This window comes from Brienomyrus brachyistius, chromosome 14, assembly GCF_023856365.1.
Source record: "Brienomyrus brachyistius isolate T26 chromosome 14, BBRACH_0.4, whole genome shotgun sequence".
NCBI lineage: Eukaryota > Metazoa > Chordata > Actinopteri > Osteoglossiformes > Mormyridae > Brienomyrus > Brienomyrus brachyistius.
Window position 1 is genome coordinate 9,758,550 of NC_064546.1, and position 12,338 is coordinate 9,770,887.

Consider the following 12,338-nt stretch of genomic DNA (forward strand, 5'->3'; position numbering starts at 1 on the left):
CTTCATGTTGTCTCTTAATCCTGTATGTTTCAGTAATATGAAGACGGAATTTCAGTATTCTCTGTTGCGGTTGTTTTATTTTTATCTCGCGAGTTTCATGCATTTTTAAGAACCGCGCAGAACATCAGTTAACTCTGTGCTGCTGGAATCCTGAGGATTGCCTTGATGGGTAGTGTAGGAGTTGAAGGATTTGCGTAGTCAGATTTAATTTTTTAAAAAGGAAATCTATTAAAAAGTAACATGCAAAGTAGTTTATTATTATTATTATTTTTTTTTTTTTACATAAGAATTTCAAGAGAAACTGAGAGCCTCGTTTTAATGGGCTTGTCTGGTAAAGTTAGTTTGACACTTGTACTGCATGTATTATTAAACATTTATCTATCCATCCATCCATCCATCCCGGCTCCGTCAACATGCAAACTTCAGTAATTCAAAACACTTAGTATTGAGCTTCCATTGTGAGCCTTAGCAGCCAATAAACAAACCGCCAATAATGAATATCACAGGCTTTGGTGATGGACACAGACTTCCAGACACGCCCCATATTCCTGACGCATTCCTCACCATGACCCTGTCTACTTCACATTCGCAGCCCAATATTTCATTCAAACTGGAGTTCGAAAGCTTGTTGGAGCCGAATGGACAATTTTAAAGACCAACATGGCAGAAAATTCAGTTCTGAAAGAAAGGAAGTTTCGATTTTTAATGAACTTATGAGATGCAGCAGAGATTCATCTTACCCTCAGTAATCTTTAGTTATAGCTTTCAGGGACTGGGATATAGATAATTTAGAAATGTGCTGCTTTTTAAAACACTAAGTAGGATTCCAATACTTTTCCAAGACACGGTATAATAGTATAATGTATTGTTGGTGCGCTGTGGGAGGGAGGTGCTGTCCTGGCAGGGGAGACAGGTGACTGAAACCTTTTGTAGCGATTTGTTCCGCCTGTCTGTTGGGCAGAATTTAGTTTGCTCTCTTTGTGCTTCCAGTAAATCTAGGTCCCGTTCCCATCATACCAGCAAGTCCGTGCAGGGTGGATCTCTGGCTAATCTCTTTTGTTGTTTGATTCCCTCCACGGAGGAAAAAAAAAAGAACTCGAGGTCACCTGCGGTTCCGAACCACATCTCCAGCAGGTCAGTGATCTCAGAGTAGCACATGCCGTTTATAAGCCAAAAGAAAAATGGTTGAAAAGTACGACACCTGTGTTATTCTATTTTGGTATTTAAGTGACAGAATTCCACTAAAGGTGAATTAAAAACTTGCTTAATTTATTGAGAAATGCTGAAGAAGTAAATGAACAAAGGATGAGAGAAGCTGCTGGAATCTGAAGCAGACATGATGCAGGTTCGAAACTGCACAGTTTTGATCTGGAATATGGGACACAATCCACATTATAAGCACTGAGCTAAATGCCAAGTTTTAAATGGCTATTTATCTATTACAACCATTGTTTCAGTGAAAGTTGTATGCAGATGTTTATTACTTAGTAATAAGGCAATATTTGGCTCAACTATGGTTTGTCTGTTACTAATGAAATAAACTTTTCCTATATATAGAGACACAGGACTTTTCTCACTTCTGATCTAAACCATAATTTAGTCTGTTCTTATTTAACATGACACTATAATAAAAATACATCCGAAGTTAAAAATCCTGGAAGACTGCGTCAAATAGAGCAGCAGAGCACCGCCCCCAAACAGCCTCTGTGGGGCAGCAGTGAGCTCAGAGTGCATCCCCCCCCCAGGAGGCAGTGTTAGGAAGAGCAGGCTGCTGTGGGACTTGCTGGTGACCCCAGGGACTTGGTCTTGCCGTTGTCCTCTAAGGCCTGGGCGAAAAGGGCAGGGTTACGGCTGGAGTGCCGCTGGCGTCTCACAAAGGGAAAGACACTGGGGCATGATGGGAAGGAGAACATGTTAGCGTTCCGCTAACACTTGTGGCACTGCCTTTTCTAAGTCAGCCATGTTGGAAAATCCTTGACTACCGTGGAATTACAAACAGAAACTGGAGAGCATCACAGGGGACGCAAAAGCAATTAACATTACAGAACTCTGTGTAGTCTTAGTGACGAAGCTAAGCTGAAGCCAGCAGTTCACACTAAGCCCAAAAATCCCTGGAATTAATCGTTAACAACCCCAGAAACAGAACCTGTGTGTATCCCACACCAATATGAGTCTTATCCCCTTATATAAAATACATGGAATATATTACAGAAAGACCCCTTTTATAGAAGATAATAGTTTTACCTTTTTTTGGTCTCTTGTGGTTCTATGGCTCTAGCCAGCATGTTTTTGTAGAGATCGGACTTTAAATAGCGGGCGTAGGAGTCCTGAGGGTGAGAGGAGAGGCCGAGAGCCCGTTTTAATGAAGCTGTCATCCACTTTCATGGCTGTGCACAGTTAATGCTCCTACCTTCTTCATCAGGAAATAGATGTGCATCTGGGCGTCATCCAGGACAAAACGATGTGGGCTTTTCATGCCCTGCAGGGTCTTCTCCATGGTCTTGCTGTCCACGTTTACCCACTTGCTGGCTCCCGGGGCCAGGAACTGCCTGGGGGGAAGGAAGTGATGAGCCTGAGCTTTGCAGTCCCACTGGGAGTAAGCAAGTGCCACATCAGGGCCTGCTCTAAATTCAACTGGGATGCAAACTGTCCCACTGGGCCACAAGGTCGCACTCACTTGTAGACCTCTTCCACCTTCTGCGGGATCGTAGCGCTCTCGCCGTGCCGGATGTCCTCACAGGCCTCCCAGAAACAGAGGTTCTCCACTGTGAATGAAACAGCGCATGCATCAGCTACCTGCAGGAGGCGCTCATCACGATGCCAATATGGAGGAGAATTGCCTTTCATAGAGGGATCATGATTATTAATTTAGCAGATGCTAGATCCTATTTTATTTTTTTTTTTGAGAGGGCAGGGTCAGTCAGTCCCTGGAGTAACTGATCGACGGCCCAATAGTGAGGTCACTCAGCTGACTCTGGGATTTGAGCTGATGACCTCCTGCAATGAATCCCAATCTGCTGAGTCACACACTGCCCAAATAGGCCCGCAGTGATCAAATAATGAATATGATTCTTACTTGCTGACGATGCCTCCATGAAGCTGATCTACTTGGGCGGGGGGGTCTACATGCTGCTCACCACTGAACTCCTTCTCCAGGTACTCCCTGAACTTGCACCGTCCCAGAGGGTCCCTAAGGAGCTCCGTGAAGCCGAACCCCCATCGTTCCACCCGCAGCTTGGTGGGTGTCTCCACCCTGCACCAGGAGGCGTGGAAGTGAAGAGACGACAGTCACCTCTGGGGGTGTGGCCCTGAAGAGGCAGGATGGGGCGCGGTAACGCACACTCACATGTCGGCATTCAGCGTCCAGAGTGCCGTGTCATCTGTTATCCAGGGGTTGCTGGGGGGGCAGCCTTGCATCATGGGGTCATGGTTCAGGTACTGCTCGCTGAACTTAAGGAAGCTGAACACAGAAGACCAGCCATTCCCAGTTTTAGTCCTACTTTCTATAATCCTTGCAAGTCATCAAATATTCAGGTTCAATGCTGGCATATTCCAGCAAACTGGAGCTCGAAATGGTGACGAAATGATTATACGTCATTGAACCCTATAAGGAAATTCTCTTTTCATCTCCTCCATCTTGCTCTCCATAGGTGAGAGAAAGCTTGGTAGCAAAGGGCAGCTGCCCGTAGAGGCTCCCAGGAACCTGGGGGTTAAGGGCCTTGTTCAAGGACCCACAAGTGTGCTGAAGCCAGGCTTGAACCGGCGACCTTCTGATCAATATTAAGTAATTATTTGCAGTTAAATACAGTTCAATTCAGTTTAATAGTCAACCGGTTTCAATATTAGTTAGGCATCATTAATCCAGGATATGTGTGACTCTGAGATTTATGGTGAAAGATGGATGGGCAGATGGACGAAAGAACGAAATAACGAGGTTAGATTTTCACAAAGAGCAGTCCCCAGCATTTTTGTCAGAATTAACATGAAATAGATCCCCCCCCCCACCAATCAGAGGCACAGTATACAGAATACCCAGAGATATCCCCCAGTTAGGGACTAATGTGGACTGGTGTCGAACCAGTGGTCCCCCAGCTATGCTGGGACTGAGGCTGAATCACAGGTGTTGGGGGGGGGTAGGTGGGGGAGGCTGTTATCCAACCTTTCCAGGCAGATGGAGGACTTGACCCTCGAGCGGCCCAGGGATTTCCTGATGTGTTCAATCTGGTGTCGGGAGCCATGAAAAATCACACGGGGAATATAAGAGTCAGAAAAAAGGCACAGCATGGTACACATCCAAGCCCTGATAAGAGCCATGCTGTTGTACCTTTAAACAGAATTTGTCAATATCTGAGAGCCAACAAAAGAAAACGACAACACAGATGTAGATCCTTCCGAAGCAATTTTCTTATGACAGCATTCTTAAGAGCCCACTTAATCACCCTCTTTGGTTGTTCTTGGCAACCATCCCATCAGCTGAAATAGGTTCACTCTAAATTCTTTCAGGCTTACCTCTCTTTTGTAGTAGTCCGCGTTCTGTTCTGTAAAGAAGGAAGAAACAAAACCGTCTCTAAACATGATATAAGCCACATGTTTATGGGAGTTTTACTTGCGCAAAAATGTTCTGAGGGCACAAGGTTCATTGGTTCAGAGAGATAACCAATCAGACTGTAGAAGTGGTGGATACAGGCAACTAGAGGAGGGGGGGGGGTCAACCAATCAGATGTCTTGTTCCTGCCTCCTCTAGTTCCTTAGACCCACCTCCTCTACAATCTAATTGGTTATCTCTCTGAACCAATCATTTTTCCTTCTGCCCTCAGAACATTTTTGTGAGGGTAAAACTCCCACGAGCGAATCACATGCAAGGAATCAGACAGTAGGAATTCTGCTCACACTCAGCTCCTGGCTTTACTAAGCAGACATCCAGTCTAGAAACCATGAATAATATAGCACTATTACGAGTATGTATTGTGGGACTGCTGACGTACTTACGTTAGCATGGAAAACGAGAGCAGGAAGTGAGGAAGAAGTGAGACAGAAAGATGAGCACAACGAAGTGCTGTCACACTCACACACGAGCTTCCCTCGGATGCCCTCCCACCAAAAACACTGATTATCACTTCACTTCCTTGGGTAATTTGGGGGCCCAAGGCAACAGCCTATTCTGCCTATAGCTGCCATATATATATAGATATTAATATACATATTTTTTCTTCATGACTTTGATCTTATCTAGGCCCCGAGCGGCTCTCTTGTTTGCCCGGATCCGGTCCTGTGACTGACAGAGGCGATAAACAGCAGGTACTGGCATTACGGAAAAAATGTATATGCTTAATAAAAAGCTCAGACCAGCTGGACTCGGGAGTTGTGCCGGTTCCTTCGCTCAGGGCCTTGTTCTTGAACGCTGAATGTTCCCGGCTGCAGAAAATCAGAGGGTGAGAAATCCTTAGCTGAACTTCAGATGAAGAGTGAGCTCGTTTCTCTCAAGCAGACTGACGCCGGTCTAACGCTGCATTAATACCCCTTAGCACTACTGGTCACATTTCCCATGATGCCACTGGGTACAGCCCATGGCGACACTGCCCAGTAGGGGACAGTGTGACAGCTTTCCAAAAGGACCATTCGGTCCTGGAGGGCCAGTCGGTGACACAGTATCCATGATCAGGACTGGGGTACCCTGCTTTACAGAATAAACTAACCAAATGTCGATACTGAATGCAATCTGATTTAACATGGTTTCCTTAAATCCCAATTAAAGTGCTTCAGATCAGCTCAGGACTTAACAGCAGAGAGACTATTTGGCAAATTATTACGCTGCTATTTGCAATTACATCCATTATCTCTCCGCTAACATGCAGCATTAAGCCTGAGCCGCAGGAATAGAGGTCAGATAATGGATCCGGTATTCCGGAGGTGGGATCCTCTTCCAGCTCGTTTAAAAGGCCCAACAAGTGGGGGGGTGGTGGGGGGGGAGACGCAAACACAGCATGTCTGCATTTTAGCTTCAGGCCGTCTCCCAGTCCCTTCGCACTCCTCTCTCCCAGATCCAAGCATCACCAGTCTTAGCGATGCGTCTCGTGTTTCTCGGGCAAAGAGAAAGGAGGCAGGAAGCGGCCATTTTGTCATTTGCTGGTTTTAATCCCCCCCCCCCCCCCCAGCTTCCCCCGTCCACCTGGCCGTACCAGAGTGCAGAGCGTCCCTGCCTTTTAAACACGAGCAGCACCTGACTGGGGGGCCCTACGCTGCGTGGTTTTTGGCTCAACTGTGTTTCCGTCTAATTGGCGTCAAAACGGTGGGTTTCATCAATGAAGGTGGTGTGTGGCTGAGCGGGTTGGCAGTCGCCGCCTATGACTGGAAGGTTGCCGGTTTAAATCCCACAGTCAGCAGAGTGACATCACCACTGGACCCCTGAGAGAAGTCCCTAAACCCCCAACTGCTCTAGTCTCAATAAAAGGTACATCTGCAAAATAAGCTGAATTTAGGATGTGATCCGCAGCTGCGTGGCTGCCATTCCCACCTCCTGATGCCGCCCCGGATGGGGATAATGGCCCACATAAACGCTGATGCTTATTAGCCCTGAGAGATGCTGCGCACCCAGCAGAAAGGGGCCCTAGTGACGGCCGGGATTAAGCCAGATACACACCACACTCTGCTCCTGTCCCACACTTTCATTCTCCACTCTCCTGTGTTATTCATGAACTCCAAATTACACTCAGCGAGGGTGCAGTTGCTCATTCCCGCAGCCTGCTGTCCTGTCTGTCTTCTGAAAGCTCTCGTCCCACAGAACATAGGCTTCTTCCCAGCTAAGTAAATATTTCATGATCACACTGAAGCAGTAGTGGGTTATCAGGCCTGAAGTGATATATTCCTCCCCACCAAAGTATGCATGGAGACACTCTGTGTGTCTTACTTAACGAAGATAAAACTCCCCCCCCCCCCCCCCCCCCCGTGAATTTTGCTGAGCTCAATGCTCTGGAGATGACGGAGATCGAAAATTATACCGGAAATGTTCCATATGTCCTTACAGATGTTTCCTTTGCCTTCCTTCATTGAACAAACCCGTTGTCGTGGGAGAGAACTGCACAACCCCCCAGCTCTCTGTGGGGGAATGGGACCCTGCCTATGCCTTCCTGCCAATCCTGCCAAGTTTCCCCTGTAAGTTGAAGGATCTCCTAACAGGCCTGCATGTAGATTAATGTCATACCCAGGACAAAGCAATTGCAGGTTAAGGCCCTTGCTGAAAGGCCCAACGGAGTAGAATCACTCTGGGCATTCACAGGATTTGAACCAACAACCTTCCACTTGCTTGCACAGATCCCTAGGCCCAGAGCCACCACTCTGCCCCACAACCTCAAAAAAATCCTAGAATCGCCCCCAGCCTGAGGCGATATTCGAGCTGCCAAGGTGCATTGAGTTCAGGTTTACCCAGTGTGTGCTTTACTCTAATCACAGCATACTGGGTTTTCGCCGGGGCAGATGTAGGGAGTCAGGGGTTTCGGGGGAGGTGCTTACTGGCGGTCTGTTGACGAGCCAGTAGGCCTGTTCCTGACATTCCAGCACGATGCGGTCCGCCTTGCGCCTCTGTTTGGCTGCCCTGGTAGGAGCAGAGCAGTCGATGGAGAGTCAGAAAGCATACTGGGTAATTAGCATATAGCGGTAATCACTGAACTGCAAGGTAGGGTTTTCATTTTTCTGTTTCCTGTTTCACTTAGAAATGGATTTCCGACTCTAGTGTTTAGGCTGAGGTCTGATTTAACAGATAGGAGGGAAATTATGACCACACACCATGTTACTTTTTAATTTAGGTAACATCATCATCCTCTTAATACGAGATTTATTCATCCATTCTCATCTGTCCCCTTGTGTGCATTTATGAAATTGATTTCATAGCTCGATGCGACAGTATTCCCGGGCTGGGGTGGGGTTTACCTGAGCTGCTCCTTCGCCTGCATCACCACGAAGTCCCAGGTGTGGTTGATCCGTTTGTGCAACATGTTGTAGCTGTCCTGCGGAGACGATGTTTAAATGCGACATTGCCAGGTCGCACGGCTGGCTGCGTTGCTGCATGGGTTCACGTTATGACTCACAGGCCGAACCCCTCCCAGGATATCAGCTGGCAGTGTCGGATTCACAAACCCTCTTACTGATGAGAACCAAAAATGCGTTGACCCTGACGCAACATGCCAGTTGGTGGATGTCTATGTGCGATCCTACTATGTGCATAATTGGTGGGAGGTTTTCTTACACAAAAATGTTCTGAGGGCAGAAGGAAAATGATTGGTTCGGATAGATAACCAATCAGATTGCAGAGGAGGCAGGACCAAGACATCTGATTGGTTGCTCCTGCCTCCTCTAGTTGCTCGGATCCACCTCATGTACAATCTAATTGGTTATCTCTCTGAACCAATCATTTTTCCTTCTACCCTCATAATATTTTGTGTAAGTAAAACTCCCATGAGCATTCAAGCTATCACATGATCTCATCAAGCAATGCTTCAGACCAGCGAATAAGAATAGCATTGAAATGTACATAAATAAAAATTTTCTCTTACCTTTTCATAGTCTATCAGCTGCCCTTGCTTTCTGATATTCTTCTTAGTCAAATAAATCGCTTTAGAAGAGCAAAAGAAAGACATGGCAAGAAACTGTGTTTTTCTATTATTCTAGTAAAGGGAAGTAATGATGTAATAGGCGAGCACATGATTAATAATTGGTAATCACCGTAATCTAGCTCGGAGGCTGGCCACTGCTGAGAGCTCCAGAAGTACGGAGTCTAGCAAAAAGGAGATGCTGTCATTTGAAACTATTCAGAAGCAGCGTGACAAAGGTGCTTTGTGATTTAACATGTCAGGGACAAGGCGGGTGGAAGGCATTTTGCTACTTTAACTGGCATTGGTTCTCATACATCAGTGTTTCCCAATCCGGTCCTCGGCGACACACAGATGATCCACGTTTTTGCTCCCTCCCAGCTCCCTACCAGACAGTCTACGTTTTTGCACCCTCTCAGCTCTGGAGCCCGGACCAGATTGAGAAATACTGTCCTACACGGTAATTCCGCAGTCTCTCCAACGAATAGTTTCGATATGCGTGCCCCCCCACATGGCCACCACCCTCTCGCGCTGCCCTCCATCTGAAGAAACCGTGGTTTTAGGTTACCTGGAAGCGATACGGCGTCTCGTCGGGCCGCAGGACGAGCGTCCTGGGGTCCTTTAGGGGGTAAATGTAGCCGTGCTTCACGATCAGATTCCCCACATGAAGTGCCTCTGAAAACACACAAAGTGGTCACTCATTTCCACGTAAACTACTCAAAGCTCAAACAAATCCACTACTCGTAGCCCAGATTTAGGCATAGTAATTCTCTAAATTTTTGTCAGTGGAATACAGTAGAACACACGATAACTAGAAACTGAGTAGGCATATTATATTTTATTTTACGGTATAGCAAGTAACTGGAAAAAACGTTGACATGGTGCACAGAATAAGCCGTGGGGATGGTGCATTCCTCATCGGAACTATAATTAATTACGAGTAATTGGGACTTTCCACTTTCCGGCTGCCTCCGCGGCCATTGGCAGTCAGGCGCTCCCGGGGGTTTCAGACCGGCGCAGCAACAGCGCTGCTAGGGGGAAGCCTAGTGTTTACAGGGAGGGGTAACTGCTTACCCGGGGCAACAGGTTTTTTGCCCATTCAAGTCTGTTAATGCATCTGCCATCTACTGCCTAAAAGTCCCCTCCTTTCCATTCCGACTTCTTTTCCAATCTGGGCTGTAAATCAGGGAAATCTGCTCCCTTGCTATTTAAAACCTCATCTGCATCGCCCGGGAATTCAGGACAACAGCGTCTTGCAGAAGTGCATAATGAGGGAGACGGATAGCGATATTTCTCCAGGCATGACTGACTGCCTCTGGCTATCAGCGAAGTTTGCATCGGGACTATCAAACCGTACAGCTCAGCATGCGTAGCGGCGCGACTCGGGACTGGCCTACAGATTATTTGTACTAATAGCCTCTCAGCAGAAAGATAAATAATTCAGCAGATAAATTGACGCCAGGGGAAGAAAATCCAAAAAGCTTCAGGCGAATGGGGTGTCTATGTTATGGACAAGCTCAATTCTGACATTTATTAATTCACAGGCTCAGCAATATCAATGGAACAGAACATGCTTCTGTCAGACACGTGAATTGCATATGCTTACACATAAATGCAGCTAGGCTAATCTGTTGTATGGATGACAAATTCTATTACTTCATTTGTATTTATTATTCAAAAGACTCGTTTATTTCTGTTATTTTATTACAAAAAAAAAAAAACCTGATGACGTCTTTCGCCAGCAGGGGCGCCATCGTCGTCACGAAGGGAAAAAAACAATCGATTAACCTCACATAAGAGCACCAGGTAACGCTTCCCTACATACTTCTCGGCCCTACCTTCTTCCATGATGGAGTACTTCTGAATTAGCCACTCCACGATATCATTTCCTGGGAAGGCATAGCGAGGAAGGCATCTAGTTAGAGTCGAGAAATGCATTAAGCCGTCATAAATCAAAAACGCTGAACTCGATAAATAAATTACATAAATAAATATGAGCGCAAGGAGATCGATGACAGTCTTAATGCACAGGATTCCCGAAGACCGCCGATGTATGGGCTTTCCTGTGAAGGGCTTAATGACCATTAGGACCCGGCCCCCGGGACACTGCACGGCCGGGTGTAAGACAACCCGGGCGGCACGAAAAATTATTTTTAAAAAGTAAAATATGTATCGTGCACCTGTCATCGCATGTGGAATCACTGTGATTAACAGTCTTTGATTCTTCATCTTTATCCCCATGTCGGGATCTTGCATCGCCACAATGACTTGTTCAATCTGGGATAAGAAGAATAGTCAAAATCGTGAAATCAAGGTGACGACAGACATAGTGAAAACGTTCAACCTAGTAATATAATAATTGCTTAATGTGTGATTTGATATGTAATCGTTATATTCATCATTAAATCACCGGAGAGACACACTCATATATTTAGGCATATATATAAGTAAACTACAAGATTTTTCCTCTGACTATCTTAACTGCACGTCGAAGACGTTATCGGATATTCCCGACTACAGACTTTCGGTTTGATCATTTATTCGCGTTATTAATTCGGCTCCTGATTACATTAAACTAAACATGCTCAGATTGTTACAACCTTTGCTTGTCGGTTATTTTTGGGATCTTTCTGGATGGGCTCAAGGCGGGGTCTGTAAGCACAAGCAAACTGCCAGCACTTTTGTTTTACATGAAAATAGTTTGATGTCGGCCTATTGCGTTATTGTCTGGCTATAATTTGGAGGCAATATTAAACAATAGGCCCATATATTGTAAATATACATGTTGTGTTGTTTTGTTGTTATCACAAACGTATAGCCTGATCATAAATTTCATGGATACCTGGATGTTGTATGTTCCATTATATTTATGAATGAATGATTTATGTGAAGTCTGGCTTAGATTCGAGAATTAATCATATAGATTAAAAAAAGTTTTCATTTAAAACTTATCTCATATAATAAAATCCTCGTCCGAACGAACATATGTCAGAATGAAAAAACATTTAAATTATTTTTGTGATGCATCAGTATCAATAGCTACAACGTCATAACAGATATAGATATAATGCGGTTCATACTTTTGAAGTTGATGCGTATCTCCCGAAAAAAATCAACTCCAGAAGAGTCCGCGTCTGTAAATGCCTGAACTTCGGAATCGATCCTACCTTTGTTAGGCGCGGCATCTGTGTCTTGCAGCTGTTCCCTTGGATAAAGATGTTAATTGTCATGCTTACAGCATCTCGATCTCCGGCGTTTGTGAAGTTGGGATTGATGCTGTCCTGTGTTTTTTTTTTCCTTCCACACTTAAGCTCTGCTTGTTACTGCCCCATAGCGGAGCGCAAGTGAAACGGACTACCGGAGATTTGCACTGTTTTTCTGTTAGTGTGTATAATCAAAATATGACTCAGTTTGGCCAGTTAGAAAAATATGATAATAGAAAAGTATTCTTTTCCTCTCACTTTTTTTTCTTGATTTAATTACCGACTTCACGTACTTACACTGTGTCCCGTTGCACGATGTAATATTGCGAAACTATGATTTTGTGGCAGTGTTTTGTAAAGGAATTTTCCGTTTAATCATCGTCTTAGTATAAAGCTATATGGTTGTTCTGGTATCAGTGGATGTACATTATGTATTTTTTCTTCTCTTGAGCACCATGGTCATGACATGAAGCTCAGTCATTGATTACTCGCAAATGTTAGTAGTCATCCGCTGTTTATCTTGAAGATGTAAAAGTAGTGCGCGTACATC